Source organism: Urocitellus parryii, chromosome 15, assembly GCF_045843805.1.
Source record: "Urocitellus parryii isolate mUroPar1 chromosome 15, mUroPar1.hap1, whole genome shotgun sequence".
In the NCBI taxonomy this organism is placed as follows: domain Eukaryota; kingdom Metazoa; phylum Chordata; class Mammalia; order Rodentia; family Sciuridae; genus Urocitellus; species Urocitellus parryii.
The window spans coordinates 54,178,317-54,196,478 of NC_135545.1; positions in this window are offsets into that span (position 1 = coordinate 54,178,317).

An 18,162-nucleotide genomic window follows, 5' to 3' on the forward strand; every position below is an offset into this window, starting at 1 on the left:
ATGCAGAGATGAATAGCACAGTCCTCAGTGACAGAGCTCACAGTCTGAGACACAGATGATTGTGTCATTTCTTCACTGTGTGATAAATGGCCCAATGCTCTGTATATCATGGTGATTAGAGAAATGGGAAGGAGTCGGGACCTGGGATTAAGCTTCACAGTAGTCAGTCCAGCTCGGGTCCTCAGCCATCGCATCTCCTGCTCTGTTCTCACTGAAGCCCAGTCTTATCCTTGTCTCAGGCTTTTGCTCTTAATACTTGTTCTTACTGCTAGGAGGGCTCATTCCTTCTAACTGTTCACTTTCCCCAGCTATATTTTACCTCTTCAAAGAGGTAGTTCTGAGCATTTTCTCTCACATTAGGCTATTTTAATGGGTAATAGGTTAATCGCTATTGGAATTGGTCTAGTTTTCTGTTTTGTTGTCTCCGCCCCCACCTCCTGGTTTTAATTTATTATTCTTTTGCTACAGTAAATAAAAACTGTGAGTACAAAGCCATTCCTGAGTTCTGTAGGTTCTCCTAGTAAATTGTTGATCTTAAGGGGAATCTTGAGAATCCCCAAATTGTAGCAGTTGGTAAAAAAAGTGGTGCCCAATAAAAGGTGATTGAGTGCATAAGTCATGGTCTTTTTGAGGTTTCCCCCATGAGCCCTGGAAGAAAGAAAGAGTGGCTCAGCTGCGGTCCCTCCAATAATCATGAACAGGGTTAGCATCTCCAGAGGTTCACCTGTGGTCTCTTCCTCCCTGTCATGCTCTGATCCAGGTGCTTTCAAAGGTTAAGAGAAATGACTCATAGTTCCTTAGGTTTTCCCAAGGACAAGTATAAATACCTTTCTACAGCCTTCACTTTAGGACACCCTGGAAGCTGTTTGTGACTTATATTCCAAAGTCACTTGTTCGTCTTTGGGGTGGCCAGTGGGCTGGCATCCCAACTCAGGGGGCAAGATGTGACCTGATGGGCTTCCTTAAATTCCTAGCACATACAGATGGATCTGCAGTGACCTATCAGTCCAGGTCTCTGGCTAAGAGAAACTCACTTGAGGTAGCTCAGAGCCAAAAGTTATATCTTATAAATAGGGCTTCAGAAAGTTTAAAATGAGATCTTTCTCCATCACCCAGGGCTCCACAGACTTATTATCTCTCTGCTCTTTTAAATCTTATATGTCCTAATATAGCATCCAGACACACATCTACATTAGAGGACAGCAAGATTTTACTCTAAAGGGGCAAAGGGGCAGGTAGTATTTTTTTTTTTTTTTTACTTTGTGGACCATATAGTCTATGTTGTAACAACTAGGCTTTGTCATCATAGTGTGAAAGCCGCCAGAGACACTATGTAAACAAGGCCATTGGCGATATTCCAGTGAAATTTTATTAATAGAAACAGGAGATAGGCCAGATTTGGTCAATGGGCCAACTTTTCCAACCTCTGCTCCACATCATGACCTCAAGCATCTGCTGCCAACTAATAACAGACTGTGCCTTTTAATCAGATTTCCAAGAGAGGAACTTGTTGGCTCAACTTGGTCTGTATGGGACTATCTTTGGATCAGGTGGCATCTTCAACCCCTTTAGCATGGCAAAGGGGGATAAAACCATGTGCTATAAACATGGTCAATTAACTCAGGAGCAGGGAATGAGAGTACAGTATTACACATGACTATCATTCCCACAAACAGCTTCATTTAATTCCAGTTTTTGACTTCTTGAGACTACGTGGGAATCCAAGTCATAGATGAGCTCCTGTTAATCCCATGATTACTTACCTGTCCATAGCGTGTATGTTCAGATGCTGGGAACATAAGCAGCAGAGAGGACCTCAGGCTTCCCTTTTGGTCTCAGAAGCTGTGAACTAGCAATACTCACTCATTCACACAGTTGTTCACGCACTCACTCAACCATTCATTCACTCACTCATTTTTTCATCTGTTCACTCATTCTCATTTATTCAAACTCATTCACTCATTCATTCACTCACTCCCTCATTCCCTCATTCATTCACACATTCCTTGTTAATTTCTATTATTGTCAGCCAGGGGGAGGCTGCTGGGTTGTTGTGAGAAATACATTTCTTCCTGGTGATGTTAAATTGTGTCCTGCTATTATAGAATGACTCTCTCATCTTGATAAGGTGTCAGAATGAAGTGTTGCTTAGTCCTGGGTGGGTCCTTCATTGGCCTGAAGATTGTGGAACAAACTCTGGAAAAAAACAACTTAAAAACACAAGAGGCAAGAGGGGGAGGCACAAGTCATGGCTTACCACATCCTACAGAAAGAGGCTTCCATGAGCATTGTTTCACTCAACCTGTTAGAGAAGAAACTTTTGAGCAGAGTCCAGTCTGCTTGCTAAGCTATACAACTCTCAAGTCCAGTACAAAATATGTCTTCTGAACCAGTCCAGGGGACACAGGTGGCAGGTCTCATGCCTCATGAGTGACAGCACTGTGAAAAGATAACCTTGCTGCTGGCTGTTTTCCAGCAGGTGGGATCACAATTGAGAAGGGAGAATCCAACATCTTCAGTATACTGTATACAAGGAGCTTTTATGGCACCCGCCTTTCTGACAGTTGTGGTTAGTGATAGCCAGCTGGAATAACTTGGCTTGAATACTGGGTGAATGATCGACAGGCACTGCTGGGAGCTCAGGTGCCATCTTTATCTCACTACATATCAGGAGGCAAATGAAGAAATCACTGACTTATGTGATGGCCCTTCACCTTGCTATGGGGTTTGCTGCATCTGGCAGAACCAGGCTTTGGCAAACCTTGAGTCAGCCTGGCTGCTGGTGAGTTGGGTATTGGGACTGTCCTTCTACAAGCATTTATTGAATACTCCTCATTAATAATAAGACCCAGTCTCTGTGTTAGTCAGCTTTTCATCATTGTGACCAAAATACAGGATGAAGACAACTTGCAGAATGGCTTATTTTGGCTTATGGTTTCAGAGGCCTCAGTCTATGGTCAACTGACTCCATTGCTCTGGTCCTGAAGTGAGTAGAATATCATGGTGAGAGTGTGTGACAGGGGAAAGCTACTCAGTCATGACAGCTGGGAAGCAGAGGGAGAGAAAGGGGCCAGGGCACACCCCCAGTGACCTACTATATGTAGTCATGTCCTATCATGATCTCACCATTTTTCCACCATGTAGTCCTTCAAATTATTAATCCTTCAAATAATCAATTCACTGATGAGGTTTAGAGCTGTCATCATCCAATTTTTTTACCTCTAAACATTGCTATATTGCCTAATGCATGAGCTTTTGGGGGAATATTCCTAGATCCAAACCACAGCACCCAGCAGGTTAAATAAGCACAGTTTTATTCATGTGGAAAACGCCTGTGTGCAGAACTGCTCCTTAAAATTCATTCACCAAGACCTGTCATGCTGTCCTACCCTCTTGACTGGGGGTTGCAAAGCTACTTAGGTCCCCTGATTCTACTCTTGCCCCATGCTCCCTTCAGTTTGTTCTTGATGCTGGGCTAGAGGAACCTAGATAAGTTGCTGCCTGTTCAACGCTTGCAGGGTCTTGTCTTCGACATGAGCAAGAACTATTTTTTTCCTATGAGACCCTACCTGAGCAGGGTCCTACTTTCTCTTTTGACCCTATTTGGTTAGGGTCCCTTCATCCCTGTACTGTCATCTCAAGACACTCTTGTTCATCTTTCAACCTCTGGGCCTCAGGGCCTTTCTGTAGCTGCCCTCTGGGCTTCTTCCTCCCTCTGCCTGTAGTATATAGCACATCCCCACACTTCACTCAGGTCTCAGCTAAAGCATCATGTCTTCAGAGGCCCTTTTCCTGACCACGTATCCAAAAGCGCCCCTGCCTTCCCACCATGCTCGCTGTGTCACCCCGTCACTCCCCATGGTTATCACTGGTACTTGAAACCTTATTACTCGAGGATTCTTCGTTTCCTTGTGTATCGTGTCTTTCCACTTGAGCGTAAGCTCCACAAGAGCAGTGGCTTTACCTGACTTGTTTGCACTGCAGCTACAAAACCATGGTGGGGGCCAGGGTTTGGGAGCCCTCGAATAGCTCTTGAATGGAGGACTGAGTAGACTCCAACAGCATGGTTTGAGATACATAGAAATTTGTTGAGGTCATCCAGTGTTGGGAGAACTTGCTGGGTGAAGGCCAAACCTATGTTGACTCTTCAAGGAAACACCACTCATTCATGCATTTGCTTATTTGAAAGCTGCTTATTAAGCTCCTTGTACACATTAGGATTAAGTACATAGACAGGTCATGGCAGACAAGGTCCTTGCTTTGGGAGCTAATGTTTTTGCTACCTTTGAATAAAAACTGTGCCATACTGTCTAAGTGCTTTAGTATAATAGTGTGAGGAATGGATGGGTTGGGTGGGGTGTGGAAGGCAACCCCAGCAGAAGGATAGTCACAGCATATTCATTTCCTAGGGCTACTATAACAAACTACCACAATTTTAGTGACTTAAAATATAGAATTTTATTTTCTCATAGTACTGGATTTCAGAAGTCTAAAATCAGGGGTCAGCAGGGCTCTGCTTCTTCCCAGACCCTGGAGAGAAGCCTCCGTGCCCCTTCTAGCTTTGGGTGAATTGTGACAGTCTTTGGACGGTGGCTGCCTCACTCTAAACTCTGCCTTTGTCTTTACATAGCCTTTTCCCTGTGTCTCTCCTCTATCTCAAATTTCCCCCTCCTTTCTTTTATGGATACTAGTCATTGAATTTAGGATCTCCCCCAAATCCAGAATGATTCTCAACTAATTTGCAAAGATCCTTTTTCCAAATAAGGTCACATTCACAGGTACTAGGGTAGTACTCGGATATATCTTTTGGGAGGCACTGAGTCAAGTAAGAAAGGCTGGGAGCCTGTGGGATGCTAGATTTGTCATCAGGAGGAACTAGTTTTGCTGGGTTGACAGACATCCCGGAAAGCTCTTAAACCCAGAGGTAAGCAGTCACATTGGGCTGCACCCAGGAGGACCCCACACTTGTGTTAGAGCTCTTTGGCTACTGTCTTGACATGCTTGGTCATTTTGTCCCTGAGTGTGTGTTTTGTAAGAGACCATGGAAATGCATGTGAGCAGAGGACTTGCTCAAAGTGTGCGTGTCACAGGTCCTTGCCACCTTGCTGGCTTATGGCATTTCCAGTGCCCCAGGAACATGTTTCCAGTGGGCCCCCACCACATGGGAGGCTGGTGAGACTCAAAGAAGGTACAAGGTGAGCGTGTTATGTCCAAGATGAGTAAGCCGAGGCACGAGAGCCCCGAGAGCCATGGTTCCTTCAGACCAGAGCTGGTAACAACCCAGAAGGAAGAAGATGGTGCTCTAAGAAACACGGTGACCAGGAGGAGCCCTGTGGACCTCACTTGCCTCCCATTAGGCCATACTGAGGCTGAAGGAGGGGGCGGAGAATGAAGGGGACATTTTCCCTATGTCAGGGAGGTGTTGGTGGAGAGTTGTGGTGCAGAGCAGGGAGCTCGTGTGGCATGGCTTTGCCTCTGTTCTGACGAGGATGAAGTACATGGGCATGTGCCAGCTACTGAACACGAATTCTGTGGTTTCTGGGATTCTGCATATTAGCTTCATGCTTCTGTATTTGCCTTTAAAACTGGCTCTGCACAATACAAAGATAAATGGTAAAATCATGTTCATTTAAAATGTTGATTTTTCATTGCTTAGAATGGTGCTAAATAGCAAATAAAAAGCATTATGACAGACTAAAAGGAAGACCATGGGAGAAAGGAAAAAGCACTACATTTTATCTTCAACAGCATGTTTTTCTGTGTTTGGAATCAGGAGCCCCCATCTTTCATTTTGTGTGCACTGGGTCCTGCATGCTGTGTGGGTGACCCTGCAAAGACAGATGCTGGGCAGGACCCCACGAGTCCTCCTAGGGTGCCACCTCTCGGATCCTCTGCTGGGCTGTGACGTGTCTCTAGCTTCACTTCGGAGCCATGAAGGGCTTCTTCACGTTTTTCTTTCCTGCCAGGTTATTCTGGTGATTCTAAAAAGCCTCTGCTCTTCCCCTTCTGCCCTCTCCTCTCCCACTGTTGTTTTTCTCACACTTCTAGCATTTCAGGGATACAAACAAATCCATCAAGAAGCTACCACTGGTGGCCTCGGGCACATGCTGTGAGTCACCACTGCAGCTCACCAGCTGGGGCTGCTGCGACTCACCAGGACATGTTTTCTGCTGTGTTTGAGGAAGTGGCCCAAACAGCTCTTTGTATCAGAAGCCTCCTCCTTTGTGGGCAGCCAAGCCAATTTTTTGATGAAAACACCACGAACAGCCCACCAGGGTTCTGGGCGGGGGAGGATCTGTAATGTCACTCCACACTCCGCTAGGCAGGCTCTTCCCTCCCCATGCCTTTAAAGGCAGAGAGCACAGGGCAGAAATTTCAATGTGACTGGGATTGGGAAGACAGGTGGGGAGCCATGAGTAGGAAGGCGAATCTGGAGTGGAGCGCTCTGAGACCGGTGGTTTCTGCTGGGCAGAGAGAGGGGAACCCTCGCTGTACCCACCTGCCTTCCAGACCTCCAGCCCAATAGAGATGTAAGGAGGCTGGAAGCATTACTCAGGAGTGTGGAAGGGTGGCATTTTTCTGGGCTTTTGTCCTTGATCTTCTTGACTGCCAGTTTGGGTCCTAGCCAGACTTAGGCTGGGAAGCACCTTTCACTGCTGTTGTAGCGACCAGCATGGCTTTTACTAACTAAATGGCACGAGGAGGGCAAGGCTAATATTTGTTGAACAGAACTTCATCCCGATGGCAGGGCCCCTGGAGTGCCACATGATCTTGAGCCGATGACTGGCTGGTTGACGGGGCTTACCCTGCGGTTAGACACTGGGCCAGGCTCCACAGAGTTTACCTCATTTAATTCTCATTAAGCAGCTGTGATATGGGGATTGTGACCTTCATTTGATAGTAGGAAACTGAGGCTTACTAAGAAAAGACAATTAATTCAAAATTGCATTATAATAACTGGAAGCAGAGCTAGAATTTCTACGAGGTCTTTCCTTTTCTAAAACACGGGTTCTTTCTATCCCACTGCCACATCCCTCCCTGCCCTGTTTTCACTTCCTTTCTTTCCTCCGTCTATTTATCCACCTAACTTTCTCTCCTTTATCATGCACTTTTCTAAAACAGAGGTTAAAGTACTCATTTCTCATTCTAGAATTTAGGGACCTTCAGATCTAGTCCTAGTTAAAACATTGTCCCTTTCTTTGAGATCTCTTTCACATGTCCAGACTCATGTCCTTGCTGATCCCCTGGACAAAACACATACCTTCCTGCTCTGACCCCTCCTCCAGTACACCCTCTCTTAGCCACGCTGAGCTCTGCATGCTAGCCCAGAGCTACCTTACCTATCTTTCTGTCAAAAATGGGAGATGACATTATTGAACACTGACTTTGGGCCACTGACTGCCATACGTTCTTGTATGTGCTTCAAGCACACTTAGGCCAATGAGGTGGTACAATGGTTGAGTGAGTGTCCTGGAAGAGGAAACGGAGCTCCAGGGTTTAGGTGGAAGGTGAGGTAATTTTCTTGAGGTCCATGGGTAATGCTGTAGTTTTCTTACTTCCTATTGATCATGTCATTTCTTGCTTCATTTCTCCACAGTACTTTGGCCTGGCTGACAATTTCCATGTTCATGTCTTATTTTCCCAAGAAGATGACCTGTGTTTGAAAATATAAATTGCATCTTGCAATTCTTTAAGTATTTCCCAGAGCTAAAAGTTGTGCTTGCTGAGCACATAGTAGCCTATAATATATCAATACAGCCCCAAGTGCGCATGCCTCATTAAGCTATTAGAAAGTGCCTATTGGCCACATACATGACAAATGAAAAGTTTATGAATTTTTGGAATCTGGAGCTACAAGAGAGATTTTGAAAAAATAAGATAAGTAGCCCAAGTGAATTAGCTAAGATAAAGCTAGCATCTATGACACTACCTCAGAGTGCACAGTGCCAAATAGAGAGTCATTATTTAGTGCTTGTGAATGAGCTCTGTGGCTGAGTTCTTTATTTTACCTTTATTAATTTATTCATCCCACATTCATGAGGTGATGGAGACAGAGCTGGGTAAGTCATGGTCTCCATCTGCATGGAGATCAAGTGGTTCAGAAAATTTGTGGTGGAGTGTGGTCTTTCATATTGGGACAAGGATGGAGACCTGTGGGAGGCATGGGAAGGAACCATAGAGGAGAAGGCGGCCTGGGTGTGGGGTCCTGTTTCAGGCACATGTGACGATAGTGCTCTCACAGCAAGAACACGGGGTCCTTGTATATGATGTGGGGGACGGTACCTACAAACAAGACAAGCTGAACACAGAGTGCTCGTCTGTGCTTTCTCAGAGACTGTCCCTACCCATCCAGGGGGAAATATTGTGAAGTCCTGTTGTGCACATTGTCCTTTACTCAAGAGCCAGCTATCTGTGGAGCCAGGTACCAGGTACTATCCTGGGTCCTGGGGTAAGTCAGAGAATATCACAGGCGCACCTGCCTTTGTCGAACTTACACTTTAGAGTCTGAAAGCAGGTGCTGAGTGCTGTGCAAAGTGTGCCTGTGAAGGAGGATGGGCCTTGCCTAGGATGGGGTGAGGCAGCAAATAAACATTAAAAGGGGATGGTCAGAGAAGCCTTCTCTGAAAAGGTGATTCTTGAACAAGAACCTAGAGATGTGCAAGACTCTATTGAAGTCCTAAGAAACTCCCAAGGTGAGCAGAACTGTCTCCATTTTGCAGACAGGGACAGTGAGGCTGGTGGAGGGGAAGAGCCTGCCCAAGCTCACATCTGAGTAGAACGGGCACCTAACTCCAAGACCAGCAGCTGAGAAGGAAGCAAGAGGGAGGGGGTGGGTTTGTACTAGACACTCCTGGTCTGGGCTGCGGATGTTGATGGGCTTTATCCCTCCCTGTCCCAAATCACACTCAGTTCTTGCGTGGTTTCCTTCTTCTGCATGCCACCTTTCTAAATATAATGAATAATATTTGGAGCTGCAAACCAGAAAGCATTTAGTGGTCATGAAGGCTTGATAAAATGTGTACATGGCTTTAAATATTCCATTGTAATGCATGGTGAGGCTTGGTTAAAAATGAGAGCACGGAAAAGCCTGCTGGATTTGATTGATGGCACACCATCAATATTGATGGCTGAGAGCACATTGGGAAGTTGGGAGGCTGTATTTCTGCTGTGTCCTGCTAGCATCCAAGTTTGCAGAGATGATGTATCGTGTGAAAGCCTGGGTATCACACTGCCGTTACGCTGACATTAAGTAATGATAATGGGGCTCAGCCTTAGTTCAAAGTAAAATCAGTTTTGAGTGAAACATAGGCTCACGGAGTCTGTGTGTGTTTGTGAGGCTGTTTGCAGGGTGCGTGCTCTGGGAGCACTGGTGACCACACCCATGCACTAGCTGCTTCTGCCTCTGGGATTGCTCTGAGACCAGAGAATGGGAAACACTCGCCCTGTCGAGGAGACGTCACTCCCTGAGACTGGAGGAGGTGGAGATGGGAGCGATGTGTCTACAAGCCAAGGAATGTCAAGGATCACCATTGACACTAGAAACTAGAAGAAGCACAGAAGGATCCTCCCCTGTAGCCCACAGATGGTGTGTGGCTCTGCCGACACCTTCATTTTGCACATCTGACCTCCAGGCTTGAGGATTTATTTCTGTTGTTTTAAGTCATCCAGTTTGTGGCAATTTGTTTCAGTAGCCCCAGAAAATTCATAGGAACACTTTCCAGCTGTGTGACCTTGTGAATGTTCCTTATCCTTCCCATGCCTGTTTCTTCACCTGCAAACTGGTATGGCAACAGGCCTATTTCTCTTAGGGATAATTGTGAACATTACATGAGAAATCCCCATAGAGAGTATAGAACTTTGCCTGCATGTAGTAAGTGCTCAACAGATTTTATTACTGTCCCTGCTCTTCTCAATCCCACCTTCATCCTTATTGTTTAGTGATTTCAACTATATATTGGGCAACATTATATGCACAGCAACATTTCTTTTTCAAAAGCTCCCTCAGAGAGCTACATGGTATGATACTATCTCCAATCTTCAGATGAATAATGGCTCAGAGAGGTAAAGTGGCTTTTTAGGGATACACAGCTGAATCTGGGAGAGCCAGATTCAGTGCTCTGGCTTCAGACTAGGAGTTCTTTCCACTAATGCTGATTTCCATGTGCCAAGCACTGGGCTAAGACTTTAATGCTTGCTTTCTAAGTCTTTACAAAAATTTGAAGTGATTCAAGATATTATGGATATTCCATTTTACAGATAAAGAAACAGAGATGCAGAAGGATTTAGTGACCTGCCCAAGGTCACACAGCTAGTAAGTGGTAGACTCATGATATATTCCCTGTACTAAGCCAAATAAACCCAGAGTTACCTAGGTACTAATCCCTGGAACTTAGGAAGAAAAATTTTTTTAGATGTAAGGTGGTGATGATTTTTATCCCATATTTTTTTCCACTGGTGCATTATAGTTGCATGCAATGGTGGGATTCATTGTTACATATCTGTACATGTGCACAATGTAACAATATAATTTGGCCAATATCATTCCCTGTATTTTCCCTTTCCCTCCCTTTCTCCCTCCCCAAGTCCCTTTCCTCTACTCTAGCAATCTCTCTTTGATTTTCATGAACACCCTCATCTTTCTTTTTTTTTTCTCTCTATTCACATATGATAATTGATCTTCTGAGTTTGGTTCATTTTGCTTGGCATAATGTTCTCAAGTTTCATCCATTTTTTTTTTGTAAATAATGAAATTTCACTGGAATAGTTAACTTCTATGGAAAAAGGACTTTGCAGATATGGTTAAGGATCTTCAGATGGGCAGATTATCCTGGGTTATCTGGATGGGCCTAAGCCTAGTCATTGGGGCCTTTGCAAAGGCAGAGATTTGCCTACAGCACAGAGAAGAGGTGATGTGATGGCAATAGACCAAGAGCAAGGTCCCATACTGCTATACTCCTGGCTTTGAAGACGAAGGCAGAGGCCGCTAGCCAAGGAATGCAAGATGTGAGGCTCTGGGAGCTCAAAAAGACAAGGGAATAAATTGTCCTATGGAGCTTCTGAGAGCCTGCAGTAGTGCCAAATCTGCACTTTGGCCCAGTGAGATCCATTTTGAACTTCTGACTTCCAGAAGTGTAAGAGAGCAGCTTTGTGGTTTTTTTTTAAGCCACCCAGTATGTGGGAGTTTGCTACAGCAATGATTGGAAACCAATATATTACCTAACATTGTGACTGAGATCTGCTTAGTGACTTCCATCCCTCCTCTCAGTACACTCATGGTCCCAGGGTGTCTGTGCTAGAGGCCACTTCACACTGACAGTTAACCTGCAGATTGTAGGTAGGGGTCATCCCAGGCTGCTCCTTTGATGTCACCATTAGCAAAAGCCTGGGGGATCAGTATTTCCTGTTTGGGTAGCAGAGCCCACAGAGGGGCCTGTATTCACTGTTAATATGACATATCAGGCTGATGGTCCCAAATTCCTCCCTGTCCTCCAGGTGGGCTCACTAGTACCCTTACTCTTAAACTAGGCCAATCTTGTTAACTGATATTGAAAAAGTTCAAGTTTAGAGCTTAGAATCAGGTTCTAAGAAAAACCAGGTTCTAGAAAACTCAGTGCTATTTTCTAGACTCTTCTTTATTTCTTGGGAAGAAAATATGATACAGTAGAAGAAGCTTGAACCTGAGTCAGACCCAGGATCAAACTTCAATGCTGCTGTTGACCTGGTGCCTCAGCTTCCTCATTGCCAGGTGAGGATAATTGGCCTGTAAGGTGGTGAGACACTATGTGAACCCACAGCTTGGCATGTGATTAGTTGAGGGATGCTGGTCCCTTTCTCTTCCTCCTCACCTACTCTGTCTCATTGTGGGACCTGGGGGCCTGTCTTCAAGCTTCTGAGTCCCGTCTGGCTCTGCTCCTTGGTTGGGTTTTCCTAGAGAGGTGTCCTGTCTTGCCAGGTCTGAATTCAGACCTAGGCCCTCAACAGGCCCATTGCTTGCTGACCCCAGACAGAGGAGCTGCTGCTTCTTCCACCTTTTATGGCTGTTGTTCTCTTGACTGGCACTCTCTTCTGCCAATCTTCCCGGAGCCCCTCCTAGGTATTAATTGAGATTTTTTTTTCCAGTGAACAAGAAACAAAAGCTCTAACTCAGCTAATTTAAACAGTAGAGAAGATTTCTTATCTCTCATAATTAGGAGTCCTGAAGGGACTACATTTTTTTTAAAATGATCATTTTACTCTGATACTCTCGGCACAATGGCTTATCTTTCAGCCTTGCTTTTCCCTGGGTCACAAGATGGTCCTGATACCACATCTAAATACCAGTGTCCATCAGCAAAGACCTTCTCTCCTTTTCCCTTACTCCCTTCTCTCACCCTCTCTTTTGGCTTCCTTCTTGGAAAGAAAGACTTTCTCTTTTTTTTTCCCATGCCTTCCCTTCGAGCTATCCTTCAGGTCCCTGTGCTCCTAGTGGGCTGTGGGGTCTCAAGCCTAAGCAATCCCTGCCAGAGGAAGTGGGTCACTGTGGTTGGCTGTGCCCACATATAATTTACCTTCTGGGAAGAGAACTGGGGTCCACTTCCCTTGACACACACACATGGTTCTGTAAAGATGGAGTAGCTCTCTGAGCAAAACTGGAGCTTTTCTGGGAAGGATGAATGGTTGCTGGTAGGAAGCCAGGAGTGTCTGCCTGAAGAAACTCTTGGCTTGTACTTGGATTTCCTGCTATGAGCTAGAAGTTATGCCTGATCTCAAATTTAGAGATGGAGGGCATGGACTTATCATGCATGCTAACTTGAATTGACTGCTCGTGACTACCTGGAATAAGATGTTGAGGATTCTGGCCACATCTGGGCTCAGCAGGAATGACAGCCATGATTGACTAACAATGTCTGCCAGAGGGGTGTTGTGTGTGTGTGTGTGTGTGTGTGTGTGTGTGTGTTGGAATAAGAAGGTAGTAGGAAAAATTTCTCCCTTTTTATATAGTTTTTAAAGCCCTAAACTAAACTTTCTCTTTCTAGACTGTTCCACTTCCCAAGGAGTGTCTGTGAAACCATGTTTAACTATTTCACAGGCAGATGTGTTGTGGAAAGTTAATGGTGCATTTTTGATATGGGGTCCTTGTCTCTCTGATTTCTGACAGCATTCCTTATAGCCACATAAGAAAGGCCCATAAGTCTCTGGCTTCCTGTTGGTGGACTCCAGATGGTATTCAGGAGCAAACTGAGCACCTAGGGAAGCTGCCCTCAACTATGGATCCTATCAGGGTGGAGTTGTTGGCCCAGAGGTGAAAGATAACTTTTGGAGTAGCTCAGCAATAGTTCTTGTTGAGCTTCAAAAGAGGCTTCTAGCACCCAGATTTCCTGTGAGACTTCTTTCCTAGTAAAGGAAAATTTCCCTGCACTGGTAGTTCTGCAATTCTGGGTCAGCCAAATAAGCAGTATTTTAATTTTAAAATCTTAGTCAATTATCAAGAGGGTGGCTTTCTTCCGGGTATCATCAGCACCATCTCTGTAACAGCCTTTTCTTCTCTCCTTCCTGCTCATCTTTGGAGATTCGCCGAGCCCAGCTGCTTTGGAGATGCCATCTCCCTAGGCATACTAATAATGAAGATTTCTTTTATCCCAGAGCAAGTTTTCATTATTTTGACTTTTTGTCTGTTTGTCACATGTCCAACTAATTTCTCTTTGTTTTCAAAACAAACAATGGTTCTAGGAAATGGAATTGCAGTGGTACCTTTATGTCATTTCTGAATTTCTTCCACCCCTCCCTTTCTGTCCTTACAGTAAAGGAAAAGTAGTTTTTTTTTTTTCCAGGTTATGTTTCACAAATTTCTAGACACAGTCAGATAATTTTGCATTTCTGAACTCAGTGAACCACATGACAAAAGTTAATTAAGCTGGCTGGGATAGGAGTATTTGCTGGTGGATCAGAATCACTGTCATATTTCTCAGCACAACCACAACCAACACACACACACCTCAACGCTTCCTGTTGTCTAATCAACACACCATCCAGTACTTCACTCAGAATACCTCCAAGCCACTATATTATCATTAAAGATATTAAATTACTCTTTATTCTCAATAACACATTGACATTTCTCTCTCCTCCAAAACTCTTGTCTGAAAATTCCCAGCGTGCCCCAGTCTATATATTTAAGGTGAGATTGTTTCACAATCTAACAGGGTGGTTATGACTTAAGTGGTCAGGGATGGGTCTAGGTGCTTTCATTTTAAAGTTCCCTAGATACTTCTATTGGTGTAGTCAGGTCTGAAAACCACTGATCCAAGAGTTATGCTATATATCAATCAGCACCAGATTCATTCTGCTGCAGTAATAAATAGTTCAGCATCTCGCTTGACTTGAAATGATGGAGGGACTTTCTTGTCTTGTTCTATGTTCACAGTGGGTAGGCTGGGGACTCTGCTCTACATTTCCTATCTCTGACCTGTGTTGATGAAGCACTGTTGCTTGCCAAAATGCACAGTTCACTTCCATGACATTACCCAAACTAATGCCACGTCAGTGTTTAGAAACATAGAGACCTTCAGCTGACACACAGCGTGGCCCAGGTACATGCCTAAGGTTCCTTTCCTGAAAGGAAAGGACATTATCTCACTGCTCTCCAGCCCAGCATGCAACCCAGGGAATGCTAGTGATATCTGTTGTGGCCCAAAGCTTGGGCCATGGCTCTCTATTCAGTGAAGTTGTGTTGGTGACACTTTATCACTAGGCAAGAACACATTCATTTATGGCAGGGCAACTGCTCAGGGAGCTCCCTTCTTAAGAGCACAGAATGGAGCTGAGAAATGGCCCTTTCTACTTGCAAGGTGCACAACAGCAGCATTTGTGCCAAAAGGTAGAAGATGGCAGACACATGAGAAAAGTGTACTGGTAAAACCTTTGAGTTGTCTTTGATTTCCACAATAAAAGCCAAGAAATGAATAGGTGGAAAATGTCCAAATTGTGCTTTCTCTCCTGGGTCAGCACAGGTAACAATCTGAATCTTGAGTAAATATAAAAGATTAGTCACATTTTCTAAACCCAGAGTACCTGATATCATGTTTTCAGTGTTTTCCAAATTACCCAGGGATCTCATTGTACAGATTCCTGGTGCCACTTGTCCAGGAACATGTAAATTTCTGATCCTCACTTGAAGAGATCTTAATGCAATTGGTCTACTTGAGGTCTGGGCACATTATGAACAAGTCCCCAGATGATGTTGTGGTGAACTGTAGGACCACCTTTGGGAAACATTTGCAGAAGCTATGAAGACAACCAGGAAGTCATTTCCCTGCTCACTTGCTCTCATGACAGCTATCTCCAGAGCTGGGACTCACCGCTCTTGTCATTAGCTAGTCCTAACAATGGGGAAATCATGATTATTTGAGTCCTGCCTCTCACAATGGTCATCAGTTATGCTTTCTAAGATTCTTCCCTTTTTATAAAAACTCAAGACTAGTGTCTGGGGTTGTAGCTCAGCGATAGAGCGCTCACCTAGCATGTGCGAGGCCCTGGGTTCTATTCTCAGCACCACATATAAATAAATAAATAAATAAATAAATAAATAAATAAAGGCATTGGGTCCAACTACAAATGAAAAATAAATATTTAAAACAAACAAACAAAAACCCCTCAAGACTAGACCAGGTAAGAATATTAGCCTACACCAGGTCCAACTTCAACTCCTTGGTTTTACAGACAAGGAAATGAAGTCCCAGAGAAAAACAAGGCCATGTTGCATAGGAATTCCGTGTTAGACCAGAGGATCAGGATAGTCATCAACACTGCCTAAGGACAAAGCAGGCAGAGGATTGAAGGATGATCTGTTGTCCTGTTGCAGATAACATAAAGGGTCGCTTTACATGAGTTTCTCCTGCCTCCCCACAGCACCCCTAAGGAAATGGACTCTAACAGAAGTCCCAGCAGTAGTAGGAATTGTTAATGTATAGCAGGGTAATCCAGGGCAAGTAAGTCACTTACCTTTTTTGTACCTCCTTGTGAATTGAGATAATGATACTACCTACTTCATTTTTTTGAAAATTAAATGAGCCAACATATGGAACATATGTAGATAAATGCCTCACATATAGCTGCCACTTATTTTAATTTTTAGTTGTAGATGAACATAATACCTTTATTTTTAAATTTTTACGTGGTTCTAGGGATTGAATTAAGTGCCTTATACGTGCTAGATAAACACTGTACCACTGAACCACAACCTCAGCCCTAGCTACACTTATTAAATACTCACTATTATTAAATACTATTATTAATTTTCAAAATGTCATTGTAATAATAACTTTATCAATGTTAGAATGATCCAAGGGGATAGGAGATTTCACAATCATTGTCTGGACATGACTTTAAGAATTAGATCAGCATTATCTTGATTTATTATATTTTTCACCTTTGGATGGAGGGGCTTAGTCTAATTGAACTTCAGAATTTTTTTATTTTCCCATCAATCCTTTTTTTAAAAAAATATAAACCCAATATAGCCATGAAACTGCCTGATGTTCAGGAAAAAAATCTCAGACAAGCTTTTCTAGCATTCCACATCTACCGAAGGTGACTTCCCTGATGGGTACATCAATGATAGAGGGACAGAGGTTAAGCCAAATAGATTTGAGATCTGAAATTGGACCCTTTGAACAAGCTCTCTGTGTCCACATCTTTGAAAGCCCCAAGGGCAGGGGTGTGTTCATGAAGAGTAGCTACTGCACTGTGCATTTGTACTCAGAGCCTGGTGCTGGAGTACTTGCTAATAGGAGAGGAAGCACCCAGGGTCGCCTCATGGAGGACATGGAAGAGGTCAGGTAGTTGCCTCAGGAGTTGGCCATCCTTTATTGGAGCTAGTGCATCCAGGTCAGGGCTGCCTTTGTAACTGTGCGTCCTCTGCCCTGAGTATGTGCAGCTCTGCGCCTGAGCACACACTGTCCTGAGGGTTCACCAGCTCAGCATGGGTCAGAGCCACTTGCATTGTTGTCAGTGGAGATGTCAGATGAATGGTGCTGTTGGCTCAGACAAGTAGAGAAACGTCAGCACCTGAGAAAACAGTGTCTCACAAATAAGTAAATCCATCCTAATAATGAAAGAGGACTCCTAGAGAAAAGCTTCACAATCCTGCCAAGGAAAGCTCTGCAAGAGGAACAAGTCGAAGGCTGCCAATAGAAAGTGCCAGTCTATGGGGAGGGAGCAGTCTAGATCCAGGCCTGTGCATCACGGCAGCTTTGTTTAGAGCTCTGCTCAAAGGAGAGGTGAGCAGGTATGGACCTCATAGAGCCCAAAGCCTGTGTCTTGGGGACAAGGAGCATCGTGATTGCATACAATTCTGAGCGCTGTGTTCCAGGCATAAATTTTACATATATTCATTCATCTGATGCCCATTTTAGGTAACCACTGTTATTGTCCTCATTTTCCTGAGGAGGCAATGGGGTATAGAAAAGCTAGGTAGCTTGCCTACCTTCTTATAACCAGGAGGCTGCAGAGGACAGACTCAAGGAAGTCTGACCTGAACATCCAGATCCTTTGTCACTAAGCAGCTACACAATGATATGCACCAACACAGACACCGGAATGAGTGTTAGCAAGGAACAAGAGTGCTGTGAGGAGAAGAAACTGCGGTAGGAAAGGGAGGGGAGATCAGTAAGGAGAGAGCACATCTTGTGCAGGTCCAAGGCAGGGAGTGTAGCTGAGCTTCAGGGAAACCAGAACTGTCCTTCTCTCTCCACTCCTCCTGGATCACAGATCTGAGCTTGTGGGGCTGATTCCTGCTTGCTGCACCATCACTGTAGGATTATTTCCACAGGACAGTTCTTTTCAGTCTCTTCTGCATCACCTGCATGGCTGGCTTGCACTAGAATCTACTGTGGTCCTGATTCTACAGACCTCTTGGCCCCAGGCCTCCCACTCACTGGCACCATAGGTTTCCTTTGAGTCAGGCAACCAGCCCACCCAACTAACTTGTCCTGTGGGAGTCACAGGTGGAAAAGGGGAGGCTTGAGAAAGGAGGGTCTTGAGTCCTTTAGCAGTCTGATGAAGTCTATGAAACTCTTCTCAGAAAAATGTTTTTAAGTGCAAAATATACATGTTGAATTATGAAGACAGCCAATTCTATCAAATTGCAATTATCAGAATACTAAAGCAAGACTTCTGATGTGC